At 42.5% G+C, this 16,482-nt stretch overlaps 1 long non-coding RNA gene across 1 annotated transcript in view; it reads right to left on the bottom strand.

Annotated features, from left to right (window-relative positions):
• Positions 1-358: 358 nt before the first annotated feature.
• LOC134943539 (uncharacterized) overlaps positions 359-16,482 on the bottom strand; it is a 64,046-nt gene continuing 47,922 nt past the window's right edge. Inside the window, exon 3 of the long non-coding RNA XR_010181599.1 lies at positions 359-616. This is a non-coding gene — a long non-coding RNA (uncharacterized LOC134943539). The remainder of the gene's footprint in view (positions 617-16,482) is intronic.

The raw sequence follows: 16,482 nt of genomic DNA, 5'->3' as shown, positions 1-16,482 counted from the left end.
AAGTAGGCCCTGCAACAGGGGGTGTACTAAGGGTACACATGTACTGGGCCCCAATGTTAAGAGGGGCCCCAAGGTTAAGAAAGGAACAAAGTATGTCCGCGGCACCTAAATTTGCCTGTAGGGACGGAGGAGCAGCTACAGAAGGATTTGAGCTGGATGGGAGCAAACTTGAGGTATACAGGGCTATAAGCACCACTGTCTGCTGTGCTGCACAGAAGTTGCCTGCAGACGCCATCCCTCCCCACCCCTGAGACAGCAGAAGCAGCACAAGTGTCAACTCCACTGCAGATACCCTCCCACCATACCCTCGAGGCAGCAGAAGCAGCATCACAGTCCGATCTGCTGCAGATATCCTCTCTCCCCACACCTGCATAATCAGAGACAGTGTGAAGTACAGTAAGCCACACAGTGCTTTTACATTTTGTTTTAATTTCCAATCTAATGAAATGAAACATAAAAAATAGGCTAGCATATCTTTAAATAAAAATAATAATGTACTTTAGAACAGATCACTCATACAGAAGAGGGATGTGTGGATACAGAGTTGAGGGTGGTGGTGGGTGGAGGGCTGGCAGAGACATCCTTGTACTGGGCTCCAAGATTTCTGTTGCTGACCCTGAGGAAAAGACAGGAAGCGGTTAAAATGCTGACGTTAGAATCCTGGCTAGCGATGACATGCCGCCTCCGGGAATACCAGCGACACAGGCTATTCTCCCTCTGTGGGTGTCCACGAGGGAGAATATAACCTGTGGCAAGTATAGCAAGCCTCCGTGCCCGCAAGGGGCTTTCTAGTGCTCACCCCGCTGACGGCATTCTGGCGTATGGGATCCTGCTGTCGGGATCATGACAGCCGGGATCCCGTACACCAGCATTTCATACTGAACCCAAAAAGACACACTTACTATATGAAAACGCATACTATATGATGTAAACAATTTGGAAATAGAGCAAATCTCATTACAGAGATATTTACTGTACATCTGACAGAAGCATCAGATAAGGTCTGAATTAAAGAAACATATGTTGGACACTGTCCCTCTGATCAGGGTTCAAATATTTTCTATTTAAAGCTATTCACTTCAAAACTACAGCTCATTTAATACATTCCTTGAGTTACTTACAGTAGTAGGACATAACTGGTCCAGGTAAACAGATTGCTTCTTGTAGTTCTGGTGGCTGTTGTGTCTGGTGTTGCTACATCTGCTCCTTATGTCCCCTACTCTAATTATCTCCCACCTGCACTTCACTCTTGGTGCTGGACCTTCTCTTCACTATCCTGTCTGTCACCTCCCTCTTGCATCTCGCTTTCTGTTAATGTATACGTTAACAGTTACATAATTTATTGAAGTACTTTCTTTTACTATTGATTTCTTTTCCTATCTACAGTATGTCTGAGTTGTTCTTGTGTCTTTGATTACATTTTAGTATCTCTCTTTCTCTGGCACAGATGTATTATGAATCACATTTTTCATACGGAAATGATCACTTATTACAATCATGATAATTAAGAGCTTTTTACCGGAATGTATCAAGATGAATTCAAATTTGAAAAGTTATAAGTGATAAGTAGAATAGTGAAATTGTGATAAGTAGAAATGTAAAAAAACTGTTATCAGCTACAGACTGTGAAAACCATCTATAGCAAATGTGATTTAAATTAAAAAGTGAATCCTATTAGCAGCGTTAATGACTGCTGCTAATAGGTTCGCCAGGGTCTATATAATTAGATGCAATGTGCTCCTCCCCCGATGCCGGCACTTATCAGGGATTATGCTCAGGGTACCTCAGTCACCCGATGCATAATACCTGATAAATGGCCGCCAAAGCCGTGATAACAGAGAGTTTATCCCGAATCCCATGTGTTATAGCACAATTGCGGGTCCATTTTAAGCCAAAAGAAACAGTCTCTAACTGGATACCGCAATAATGACCATTGGTAAAAAATTGCAATATAAGGTCATTTTTATCATCTGAAAATGGATCGCTTCTAATTGGATACCCCCCTAAGTTTTTTTTATATATATTTCAAAACTATAAATATTATAAATATTTAAAAACTATAATTTTGAAAAATAAATTATGGACATGGTAGATTATTATTGTACAGCGCCAATTATGGCCAATAATAAACACTGTATGAAAATGGACTGACATATGGGCCAAACAAAAGTCTTATTCATTATAGTCATTAATGTTACGCCTGCATATGTACAGTATATATATGTATATTTACATAGCATTTTTCTACAGCAGTACTCAAAGTCACTTTACAAGCATCAAAGTATAGCACAGAGGTTTAGTACGTATTGCAGCATGAAGAAAACAAACCGACAAACTGTGAACATAGTGATCACACAATAACTGATACAGTGAGCTCAAGGCAGGGTTGGTGCAGCCATTTTAATTAAGTTCCATAGGTTACCTTACCCACCAATGAAAGCAATGGTGGACCCTTAAGAAAATGACAGAGGGAGCACCACAATAAGGGGAGAGTCTTCGGGCAGTGACTGGGAGAAGGAGATGGTGACTGGGAGAGGAACACATCTATTCAATACATACTGTAGGTCTCACTATACAGTGTGCATAAAAACAAAATTCTACCCCTTCCCTCCTCAACCCACGCTCACCTCTTGCAGATGGATATTTCGGCTGCAGCCATTGCGCAGGCAGCAGGAGGCAACACGTCCCACAGCTGGGAGGAGGATCAGCCATGAGACAAGACAGGGCTGCAGTGTGCTGCTACATATCATTTTATAGAATGCACTTTTTAAATGTTATCTCAACACTGATCCACTGGCTCACCTCTCTTCTCTTTTTACTGCTTCAAGAATAGACCCCAAAGTTACTTGCTTTTTTTGCAATACTTACAAACATCAGTCAGGCCCTCGTACGGTAGTCTGTTTGCAAGTTACTTTATATTGTATTACCAATAGCAGCATATTGATATTTTGTTTCAGCAAAACTCTTTCTGCTGATTCTGCCTTTGCCACTCATTATTCACTCAACACAAAGGTCAGAGCAAAGTATTCAGAGGTGTGTAGTCTATAGCAATAATTGTAGTGTAAGGGTTTAATGTGCCCTTATATTTCTTTCAGTGGACAAAGACAGTGGGAACGATTACAGACTTAGATGTAAATGTAAAGAATATACTTATCTCAGCACTTTTACACCATTTATTGCTGCAAAGCAGGTAGCTTTAGGTACTAACATGTTAGTCATCAGAGTGTGTAAGAGAAGAATCAAGTTTGTTTTGCAATACTACTTAATACATTTATGCCCTATAGAGAATGAGCCACTGAAGAGAACGCAGGAGCTTACAAAGAAAGGAAGAGAACAGGAGGTGAGAGATAAATGAAGAGAGTGAGAGCAGAGCTCACAGCAAATGACATACAGTATACTGTATAGTGCACAAGGCTATATTTGAGAAAACAGCATTTTACACATGGTTTTATTAGAGATGTGCGGCGGACACTTTTTGGGTTTTGATGTTTTGGTTCTGGATCTGGATCCCCACTCGTGTTTTGGATCTGAAATAATGATAGAGGGATGCTGCGCCTCAGAGAGCTGCAGTGGTGATGTCTACAGGAGGTCACTCATCCCCCTAGGGCATGAAATACAAAATAAATAAGAAATCACTTCTGCGCTCGTCAAACGACAAAACAATAGTGAAGTATAACAAAAATAAGTTTGTGATCAACAGTCTTTAGAGAAAAGTCTGTTCCCTTTCTCAGTTCTTTTTCGTGGAAGTAGTACCGTACTCATGTTAAAACGTGATATGTCCCTCATATAAAGGTATCTTTAGTACTCCTTTCCCTTCTCTCCTCCTGCTTCTCCAGACGAGGCACTCAATTACTTCTTATCCTCGAGGTTAGGAAAAAAAGGAACAGGAAAACGACTGGTAGTGTAGTAAGTTCGTAATACTGGGTGACCACTCCAAGAGGGCGTAACTCCTATGTTATTTTTCTTTTAATGAGGGGGTGCGTACCATACTCACATCCATAAAAAAGGGGTGAAAACCCATAAAGGTATCTTTACTTCTATTGGTTGTTAAGAAGCCTGATATTATCACTCAGAGTCACCCACAAGTCAGACAAATGATAAGGATAGTGGGCGTACCCGACTCACACTTAGCAGTGCGAAGACCTGTACATAAAGGTATCTTTGGGGTGGTCCTAATAATTGACAATCTGAAATTCTACTCCTCTCCACGAGTGGCAGTGGGGGAGTGGGAGTAATAAGGGTGCGGGATGACTTGATGTGTACCATACTCACGTTAAAACATGATGTGACCCTCGTATAAAGGTATCTTTGATACTCCGTTCCTTTCTTTCCCCCTACTTCTCCGAATGAGGCACTCGATTGGTTCTTATCCTCGAGAATGGGGAAAAGGGACAGGAAAACAACTGATAGTGTAGTAGGTTCGAGATAGCGGGTAACTACTTCTGAAAAGCGTAACCCCTATACCCTTATTCTTTTAATGAGATGGTGCGTATCATACTCACATCCATGCAAAAGAGTGAAAACACATAAAGGTATCTTTACTTCTACTGGTGGTTCATAAGTCTTAAACCTATTATTACTTAGAGTCCCCAACACAGGTGAGAGAGATGGTAAGGATAAAGGGCTTACCCAACTCACACTCAGCAGTGCGAAGACCTGTGCATAAAGGTATCTTTGGAGTGGTCCTAATAATTCTCAGTCTCGAATTCCACTCCTCTCACGAATGATAATGTGCGTGTAGAAAAAAACCGAGTATCAAAAAATGAGGAGGTGGAATAGTATCACACAACAAAAATGTATAAATAAACCATATAAAAACAACATAAAAAAGCTGGCAAAGGACCCATGGTCATGACAATAGAGGGTATATAAAAATGAGTGTAAGATGTTGAAATCCGGATTTTCCTCACCTTTATTAATACCGTCCCAGTCAATCCCTAGTGGTCCTGGCCCTCACACCGTGTTTCGACAGAGAAGTCTTTTTCAAGGTCCAAAAAGACTTCTCTGTTGAAACGCGTTGGTGTGAGGGCCAGGACCACTAGGGATTGACTGGGACGATATTAATAAAGGTGAGGAAAATCCGGATTTCAACATCTTACACTCATCTTTATATACCCTCTATTGTCATGACCATGGGTCCATTGCCAGCATTTTTATGTTGTTTTTATATGGTTTATTAATAAATTTTTGTTGTGTGATACTATTCCACCTCCTCATATTTTGATACTCATTTTTTTTCTACACGCACATTATCATTCGTGAGAGGAATGAAATTCGAGACTGAGAATTATTAGGTCCACTCCAAAGATACCTTTATGCACAGGTCTTCGCACTGCTGAGTGTGAGTTGGGTAAGCCCATTATCCTTACCATCTCTCTCACCTGTGTTGGTGACTCTAAGTAATAATAGGTTTAAGACTTATGAACCACCAGTAGAAGTAAAGATACCTTTATGTGTTTTCACTCTTTTGCATGGATGTGAGTATGGTACGCACCCTCTCATTAAAAGAATAAGGGTATAGGGGTTATGCTTTTCAAAAGTAGTTACCCGCTATCTCGAACCTACTACACTATCAGTCATTTTCCTGTCCCTTTTCCCCATTCTCGAGGATAAGAACCAATCGAGTGCCTCATTTGGAGAAGTAGGAGGAAAGAAAGGAACGGAGTATCAAAGATACCTTTATACGAGGGTCACATCATGTTTTAACGTGAGTATGGTACACATCAAGTCATCCCGCACCCTTATTACTCCCACTCCCCCACTGCCACTCGTGGAGAGGAGTAGAATTTCAGATTGTCAATTATTAGGACCACCCCGAAGATACCTTTATGTACAGGTCTTCGCACTGCTAAGTGTGAGTCGGGTACGTCCACTATCCTTATCATTTGTCTGACTTGTGGGTGACTCCGAGTGATAATATCAGGCTTATTAACCACCAATAGAAGTAAAGATACCTTTATGTGTTTTCACCCCTTTTTTATGGATGTGAGTATGGTACGCACCCCCTCATTAAAAGAAAAAGAACATAGGAGTTACGCCCTCTAGAAGTGGTCACCCAGTATTACGAACTTACTACACTATCAGTCGTTTTCCTGTTCCTTTTTTTCCTAACCTCGAGGATAAGAACAAATTGAGTGCCTCGTCTGGAGAAGCAGGAGGAGAGAAGGGAATGGAGTACTAAAGATACCTTTATATGAGGGACATATCACGTTTTAACGTGAGTACGGTACGCATCAAGTCATACTGCACCCTGTACTACTTCCACGAAAAAGAACTGAGAAAGGGAACAGACTTTTCTCTAAAGACTGTTGATCACGAACTTATTTTTGTTATACTTCACTATTGTTTTGTCGTTTCACGAGCGCAGAAGTGATTTCTTATTTCTTTTATGTTTTGGATCTGGATTGGTTTTGCCAAAACCACCCTTTCGGGTTTTGGTTTTGAATCTGGATGATTTTTGAAAAAAAGACATACAAACAGCTAAAATCACAGAATTTGGGGATAATTTTAATCCTACAGTACTATTAACCTCAATAACATTAATTTCCACTCATTTCCAGTCTATTCTGAACACTTCACACCTTACAATATTGTTTTTAGGCAAAAAGGTTGCTCCGAGGTCGCTGGATGACTAAGCTACTGTCTCCACTGGTTCCTTATTCAAACAAACCACATCACTATCAGAATCCTCATCATCAAGTTCCTCCTCAGTGCCAGCTACACCAATATACTCCTCATCCTGGTGTACATCTAAAGTGACATCCTCAATCTCAATATCAGCAACTGGACTGGCAATGCTCCTCCCAGGACTTTCAGGGGGCGTGCAAATGGTGGTAGGAGTCTCCTCTTTCCATACAGTCTTGGGAAGGTCAGGCCTAGACATCGCAACCGCGAACACACATGGACTCTGCTTGAGGATTTGTGATATCTCTGAATGCACAGTTGTTTTCTCAACAAGCTTAATTTTTTATAATTTTCGAGAGGGAGGAGGGCTTTCATCCTCATGAGAAGCTGAGACACCAGTCATGAACATAGACCAAGGCCTTAGCCTATCCTTGCCACTTCGTGTGGTGAATGGCATATTGACAATTTTACGTTTACTCATCAGATAATTTCTTTTTTTTCTGATTATTAATTTTTGCTTCTTGGATTTTACATGCCCTCTATGACATTGGGCATCGGCTTTAGCAGACGACGTTGATGGAATTGCATCGTCAATGTCATGACTGGTGGCAGCAGCTTCACTTCAGCACTAGTACTAGGAACCGGAAGTGGTTCCTGATCTTCAACTATTTTTTCCTTCAAATTGTTGTTCTCCACTTCACAGGACAGCACCCCTTTATTATTACAGCACACAGAACAGTTTCCCTTTATTTTCACAGCAGCCTTGTATTCTTACAGCATACAGGACCAGTGTGCTTTTACTTTAACAACAGCACCCCTGAATGTTTACAGCATACAGGAGGACAGTGCCCTGCCCCCTGTACAACACAGTGACAGCTAGGACAGCTTTAACACCCATGTACGCCTCTAACAGCACATGAAACACCAGTGACAGCCAGGACAGCCAGGACAGCACCCCTAACAGCACAGATACACCACAGTGACAGGAGCAGCACCCCTACAGAGCACACACTGACCCCACCCGACACCACCACCCACAGAGAGACAGAGGTCTGTCTTCCTCACTCTCACGGCTCGGATCCCAGCTCGGAAAGTGAAGTTCGGAGGGGTTAGGTTCTCTGGGAACCAAACCCGCTCATCTCTAGTTTTTATACAAGTGACTAATGTATCAAGCACAGAAAAGTATTTTTATTTTTTAATTTGATTGCTTAACTTTTTGCCATATTTTGACGGTGCATTAGTAGTGGAGAAAATGCATATTTTCTCATATCCCTTTGAATCTCTGTGTTGCTCCTTCTCTCCCACTACAGGCAGCAAGCAACGTAACAGGTAGGTAGTGCACCATGTGCTGGCCCCACACCCTGGGTACATCAATACGTGATGCTGTGCCCATGGTGGCAGGTCCGTTAGCACATGCAACCAGAACAGGATTAAGGCATCGGGGGGCCCGGGGTACTTAAGACAGGGGGGCCCTAAGGTGTAAATTTAATATATATATATATATATATATATGATACACGCTGTATCATTTGAAGTAGGGGAGTATCGGGTAGTTTGGATAAATTATATATATATATATATATATACACATACATACCACACACACATACATATATATATATATATATATATATATATATATATATACCAAAATGACCGGCACTCTGTCTCTATTATCAGCTGCCCCGGTGCCTTCCCTGGCTAACTGCCAATGTAAATCACTCAAAGACGGGTGGCACTCACGAGGACTTGTCACAGCAGAAAGAAAAAACGAGAGAGACTGAGCTCTGGTAACGTTTCAGCTATATTCTAGCTTTCGTCAGACCAAACATATACATACAAAATGCAAACATTTATACCTTACCCCACACCTAATGACCCTCCTCCCTGGTCCGGTGCGCTGGCGAGGGGAGATGACGCTGTACACCCCAATCGCGTGTGTTTGTCTCACCTGCTGCCTCGCGCCATGTACCTCCGTCCTGCTCGTTGGCAGCGGCTAATTGACGTCACCACGCTCTGACTGCGGGACGCGTTCACTCCTCCTGCCCGGCGCCGGTTACCTAGGGAACCAGTAAACAAAATATACAACGTGTTACATAGACAAACCATAAGCATAATCCCACATGCATGACACCAATATACTAACTATTTCAGACTATAATAGTAACAAAGATGCTAGTTCTGGTACTAACCAGCAATGTGTCTACTAATCTGTTACTTTTGTATCCTACAAATAGCATTGACTTTACTATATCCTTATATGTCTTATAGTAGACGAATAACCTACAACTCACTATATAGCTCATCTAATCTCATTATATTATAGTCACTACACATATGAGGTATAGAACCTCGTTAATCTAACGAGCTAGACAAATAGACATACTTTGACTATAGAAAACAATTCAAAGGCATTTGTATATTCAACCCACCGGGTGATAGCGTTTTAAGAAAATGAATCCATCTCGCCTCACGTTGTAATAACAATTTCTCTCTATTACCACCTCTTACTCTCTCAGGTTCCTGATCTATGATCTTATATTTCAGGCATGATAAATTATGTTTAAACCTGGCAAAATGCCTCGCTACTGGTTGTGTCTGACTTTCGCCACCCAAGGCCGCTCTTATCGCTGACCTATGCATGGCCATTCTCTCACGAAATTGTCTCACTGTCTTCCCCACGTAGAATAATCCGCAGGGGCAGCGGATGAAATATATCCCAAACGAATCTGTACAAGTCAAGATCTTATTAATTTTAATGAATCTGCCTGTCTGGGGATACGAGAAACCTGGACCTGTCTCCATATAGCTGCACGTGGTGCAACCGATGCAACGATAGCAACCAGGCTTCTTGCTGAGGAATGTCTTAGGGGGGGTAACCTTATAATTCGAAATATCGTTGTGTACTAATAAATCTCTCAAATTTTTATTTCTCGTGTAACTCTGCAGTAATGATTTATCGTTCAAAGAGCATAGCTCTTTCTCTGTTGTAATGACAGGCCAGCTGTCTTTCACGTGTTGATTTACATTCTTACTAACCGTGGACCACTTCTGCACAAATGGTATTTTCTTCTGCATTGGAGTGGGTGCTAAATCTTTAGGTTTTAATAACTGGCCTCTATCCATCCCCAGGACTTTAGCCTTGGTGCGCATAAGCTCTGTCCACTCATACCCCCTTGCTTTAAACCGCCGGGCCATTTCATTTATCTCTGCCTCTGTGTTAACAATATTATCTGAGATCCTATGAACCCTCAGAAATTGGGAATAAGGGAGGCTATACTTCATGGAGGGCGGATGAAAACTTGCAGCGTGCAGAAGTGTGTTTCTGTCCGTCGGCTTTTTAAAAAGATTAGTGTGTACCCGACCATCTTTAATTGAAATGGTAACGTCTAAATAGTTAACCTCTTGAACACTACTAGTAGCTGTAAATTTAATGTTAGGATCCATTTGATTGATCCGTTCTAGAGACATCTCAAATTCCTCCTGCGTACCTGACCAAATCAAAAACAGATCATCTATGTATCGGACAAAAAATAATATCTTGCCCGAAACATAGGGATCCGTGAAAAAAATATCTCTTTCCACTTCGAACATGAAGCAGTTCGCAAAGGCAGGAGATGCACAACTACCCATCGCGCATCCCTGCCTCTGTTCGAACCACTTTCCGTCGAACAAAAAATAATTATGATTAAGGGTCAATTTGAGTAATTCTAGAAAAAAAGTTAAGTCCGGCCCACAATAAGCTGAACTAGTGGACAACAAACGTCTGGCAGCCTCTACACCTCTATCATGCGGGATGTTGGTGTAGAGACTTACCACATCTAGAGTACAAAGTAAACTATTAGTGGGTAATAAAGGTAGTTCAGCCAACCTGTTAATGAATGTTGTCGTGTCTTTTAAATATGTCGGTTGTGTTTGCACCACCGGTTGAAAGTAGTAATCAATATATTGTGACACCTTATAATATATTGAATCTCTAGCGGAAATAATAGGACAACCCGGTGGCACCTGTGCATTCTTGTGGATTTTCGGAATCGTGTAGAATACTGGTGCCACCGGGTGGTCCTGAATCAACGCATTCGCCACAGTCTTTGGGATAATATTATCCTCAACTGCTTGAGTCAATATAAAGCGAAGCTCATCATTATAGGAAGTAGTGGGGTCCCTACCCAATTGCTTATACACTGCTACCTCGCTGAGTTGCCTATAAGCCTCCTTCCTATATTGTTGCACATCCTGAACCACAATTCCCCCTCCCTTATCCGCCGAGCGGATGACAATTTGTTGATCTCTACTGAGGGTATGTAACGCTTCCCTCTCTCCCTTGGTAAGATTGTCATGTATATGCTTCTGCTTCTTTACTGATTCCTTGACTTTAGAGTCCAAGACCCTAGCAAAACATTTCAAAGAAGCATTGTTACTCTGTGGATCAAAACATGACTTAGGTTTCAATTTATCGGGGATAAGCTCTTCCCGTTCAGTACTAGTGCTATGCGCAAAATACTCCTGTAATCGAAGACGTCTGTTAACTTTATATGAGTCCACCTTCCACTGGAACTCGTCGAATTTGGAAACTGGGATAAATGATAGTCCTTTATTTAAAACCGCAAATTCCTCTGATGTTAAATCCCTTTGTGATAAATTAAATACTAAGTTGTCTTCTTCTTTGCTTTTGGACCTTTTTTGGTGGAGCCTTTCGCACTGTTTGCCTCGCCTTGTGCAGTGTCTTTTTTGGGGCCTAAAATTGCCCTGGTGTTCATCCCTAAAGGGGGCTTTCCTCCTCGTTTGTTGGAGGTCTCACTTTCACTTTGTGAAGTTCCTTCCCCACTAGAGGTGTCAAACTGATGATTGCGGCGTGCTCTGAATTTGTTGAATCTTCTGGGGTGCATTCCGCCATCCGGGTTATTCACCCAACTATACACACGACCCTCTTGGTAGTCCTTCTGGACCGTACTCAATTTTTGTCGCTTAAATTTCACCAGGTCCTGTTTATAGGCGTCTACCTGGCTGGTCAATTTGTCCATCCATTTAGTTTCTATGTCAGCTTTAAGCACCGGAACAAATTTCGCCTCAAATGTGGCCGTCATCTCTTTTAACAAATTTAGCTCCCTCGTCGCCTCCTCTATGACCAAGAGGATGAGATCTAAGCTGCATTTGTTTAAAATGCTAATCCACTTGCGACAAAACTCTACGTTATGTCTACCTATAGTGGGAGTATTCCGTACTCTGAAACCACGTGGTATCTGGCGATTCCTGTGATAGTCTGATAGAGTGACGCCATGCATGAAAAAATCCACCTGCTTCTTATGTAGACGTAATAATTTCACATACAGTAAATCGTTGCTATCCGTGCCACCAGCTGTGGCTAAATCCTCTTTGAATCTAATGCTCTCCGCATCTGCGTCAGAAAAGGACCACGTCTCACAAGCTGTGGTGTCCACATGACGAAATCCGCTTGTGTCTGTCGTGTCTCCCGACCAAGACATCTCCTCCACCGACACCATTCAAACCGTGATATTAAAAGACAAAGGTTCTGGACTGCAAGTATAAATCAATAAGTCCTTGGACGGTGCCCTGTCTGTACCAAAACTCACATAGGCTTGCACTGGTTCTGTGTGGGCCTAAGGAGCATGGACAAACACATACCAAAATGACCGGCACTCTGTCTCTATTATCAGCTGCCCCGGTGCCTTCCCTGGCTAGCTGCCAATGTAAATCACTCAAAGACGGGTGGCACTCACGAGGACTTGTCACAGCAGAAAGAAAAAACGAGAGAGACTGAGCTCTGGTAACGTTTCAGCTATATTCTAGCTTTCGTCAGACCAAACATATACATACAAAATGCAAACATTTATACCTTACCCCACACCTAATGACCCTCCTCCCTGGTCCGGTGCGCTGGCGAGGGGAGATGACGCTGTACACCCCAATCGCGTGTGTTTGTCTCACCTGCTGCCTCGCGCCATGTACCTCCGTCCTGCTCGTTGGCAGCGGCTAATTGACAACACCACGCTCTGACTGCGGGACGCGTTCACTCCTCCTGCCCGGCGCCGGTTACCTAGGGAACCAGTAAACAAAATATACAACGTGTTACATAGACAAACCATAAGCATAATCCCACATGCATGACACCAATATACTAACTAACGAGCAGGACGGAGGTACATGGCGCGAGGCAGCAGGTGAGACAAACACACGTGATTGGGGTGTACAGCGTCATCTCCCCTTGCCAGCGCACCGGACCAGGGAGGAGGGTCATTAGGTGTGGGGTAAGGTATAAATGTTTGCATTTTGTATGTATATGTTTGGTCTGACGAAAGCTAGAATATAGCTGAAACGTTACCAGAGCTCAGTCTCTCTCGTTTTTTCTTTCTGCTGTGACAAGTCCTCGTGAGTGCCACCCGTCTTTGAGTGATTTACATTGGCAGCTAGCCAGGGAAGGCACCGGGGCAGCTGATAATAGAGACAGAGTGCCGGTCATTTTGGTATGTGTTTGTCCATGCTCCTTAGGCCCACACAGAACCAGTGCAAGCCTATGTGAGTTTTGGTACAGACAGGGCACCGTCCAAGGACTTATTGATTTATACTTACAGTCCAGAACCTTTGTCTTTTAATATCACGGTTTGAATGGTGTCGGTGGAGGAGATGTCTTGGTCGGGAGACACGACAGACACAAGCGGATTTCGTCATGTGGACACCACAGCATGTGAGACGTGGTCCTTTTCTGATGCAGATGCGGAGAGCATTAGATTCAAAGAGGATTTAGCCACAGCTGGTGGCACGGATAGCAACGACTTACTGTATGTGAAATTATTACGTCTACATAAGAAGCAGGTGGATTTTTTCATGCATGGCGTCACTCTATCAGACTATCACAGGAATCGCCAGATACCACGTGGTTTCAGAGTACGGAATACTCCCACTATAGGTAGACATAACGTAGAGTTTTGTCGCAAGTGGATTAGCATTTTAAACAAATGCAGCTTAGATCTCATCCTCTTGGTCATAGAGGAGGCGACGAGGGAGCTAAATTTGTTAAAAGAGATGACGGCCACATTTGAGGCGAAATTTGTTCCGGTGCTTAAAGCTGACATAGAAACTAAATGGATGGACAAATTGACCAGCCAGGTAGACGCCTATAAACAGGACCTGGTGAAATTTAAGCGACAAAAATTGAGTACGGTCCAGAAGGACTACCAAGAGGGTCGTGTGTATAGTTGGGTGAATAACCCGGATGGCGGAATGCACCCCAGAAGATTCAACAAATTCAGAGCACGCCGCAATCATCAGTTTGACACCTCTAGTGGGGAAGGAACTTCACAAAGTGAAAGTGAGACCTCCAACAAACGAGGAGGAAAGCCCCCTTTAGGGATGAACACCAGGGCAATGTTAGGCCCCAAAAAAGACACTGCACAAGGCGAGGCAAACAGTGCGAAAGGCTCCACCAAAAAAGGTCCAAAAGCAAAGAAGAAGACAACTTAGTATTTAATTTATCACAAAGGGATTTAACATCAGAGGAATTTGCGGTTTTAAATAAAGGACTATCATTTATCCCAGTTTCCAAATTCGACGAGTTCCAGTGGAAGGTGGACTCATATAAAGTTAACAGACGTCTTCGATTACAGGAGTATTTTGCGCATAGCACTAGTACTGAACGGGAGGAGCTTATCCCCGATAAATTGAAACCTAAGTCATGTTTTGATCCACAGAGTAACAATGCTTCTTTGAAATGTTTTGCTAGGGTCTTGGACTCTAAAGTCAAGGAATCAGTAAAGAAGCAGAAGCATATACATGACAATCTTACCAAGGGAGAGAGGGAAGCGTTACATACCCTCAGTAGAGATCAACAAATTGTCATCCGCTCGGCGGATAAGGGAGGGGGAATTGTGGTTCAGGATGTGCAACAATATAGGAAGGAGGCTTATAGGCAACTCAGCGAGGTAGCAGTGTATAAGCAATTGGGTAGGGACCCCACTACTTCCTATAATGATGAGCTTCGCTTTATATTGACTCAAGCAGTTGAGGATAATATTATCCCAAAGACTGTGGCGAATGCGTTGATTCAGGACCACCCGGTGGCACCAGTATTCTACACGATTCCGAAAATCCACAAGAATGCACAGGTGCCACCGGGTCGTCCTATTATTTCCGCTAGAGATTCAATATATTATAAGGTGTCACAATATATTGATTACTACTTTCAACCAGTGGTGCAAACACAACCGACATATTTAAAAGACACGACAACATTCATTAACAGGTTGGCTGAACTACCTTTATTACCCACTAATAGTTTACTTTGTACTCTAGATGTGGTAAGTCTCTACACCAACATCCCGCATGATAGAGGTGTAGAGGCTGCCAGACATTTGTTGTCCACTAGTTCAGCTTATTGTGGGCCGAACTTAACTTTTTTTCTAGAATTACTCAAATTGACCCTTAATCATAATTATTTTTTGTTCGACGGAAAGTGGTTCGAACAGAGGCAGGGATGCGCGATGGGTAGTTGTGCATCTCCTGCCTTTGCGAACTGCTTCATGTTCGAAGTGGAAAGAGATATTTTTTTCACGGATCCCTATGTTTCGGGCAAGATATTATTTTTTGTCCGATACATAGATGATCTGTTTTTGATTTGGTCAGGTACGCAGGAGGAATTTGAGATGTCTCTAGCACGGATCAATCAAATGGATCCTAACATTAAATTTACAGCTACTAGTAGTGTTCAAGAGGTTAACTATTTAGACGTTACCATTTCAATTAAAGATGGTCGGGTACACACTAATCTTTTTAAAAAGCCGGCGGACAGAAACACACTTCTGCACGCTGCAAGTTTTCATCCGCCCTCCATGAAGTATAGCCTCCCTTATTCCCAATTTCTGAGGGTTCATAGGATCTCAGATAATATTGTTAACACAGAGGCAGAGATAAATGAAATGGCCCGGCGGTTTAAAGCAAGGGGGTATGAGTGGACAGAGCTTATGCGCACCAAGGCTAAAGTCCTGGGGATGGATAGAGACCAGTTATTAAAACCTAAAGATTTAGCACCCACTCCAATGCAGAAGAAAATACCATTTGTGCAGAAGTGGTCCACGGTTAGTAAGAATGTAAAACAACACGTGAAAGACAGCTGGCCTGTCATTACAACAGAGAAAGAGCTATGCTCTTTGAACGATAAATCATTACTGCAGAGTTACACGAGAAATAAAAATTTGAGAGATTTATTAGTACACAACGATATTTCGAATTATAAGGTTACCCCCCCTAAGACATTCCTCAGCAAGAAGCCTGGTTGCTATCGTTGCATCGGTTGCACCACGTGCAGCTATATGGAGACAGGTCCAGGTTTCTCGTATCCCCAGACAGGCAGATTCATTAAAATTAATAAGATCTTGACTTGTACAGATTCGTTTGTGATATATTTCATCCGCTGCCCCTGCGGATTATTCTACGTGGGGAAGACAGTGAGACAATTTCGTGAGAGAATGGCCATGCATAGGTCAGCGATAAGAGCGGCCTTGGGTGGCGAAAGTCAGACACAACCAGTAGCGAGGCATTTTGCCAGGTTTAAACATAATTTATCATGCCTGAAATATAAGATCATAGATCAGGAACCTGAGAGAGTAAGAGGTGGTAATAGAGAGAAATTGTTATTACAACGTGAGGCGAGATGGATTCATTTTCTTAAAACGCTATCACCCGGTGGGTTGAATGAACAAATGCCTTTGAATTGTTTTCTATAGTCAAAGTATGTCTATTTGTCTAGCTCGTTAGATTAACGAGGTTCTATACCTCATATGTGTAGTGACTATAATATAATGAGATTAGATGAGCTATATAGTGAGTTGTAGGTTATTCGTC

This window comes from Pseudophryne corroboree, chromosome 7, assembly GCF_028390025.1.
Source record: "Pseudophryne corroboree isolate aPseCor3 chromosome 7, aPseCor3.hap2, whole genome shotgun sequence".
Taxonomy (NCBI): domain Eukaryota; kingdom Metazoa; phylum Chordata; class Amphibia; order Anura; family Myobatrachidae; genus Pseudophryne; species Pseudophryne corroboree.
This window is presented reverse-complemented; position numbering and strand designations above follow the sequence as displayed.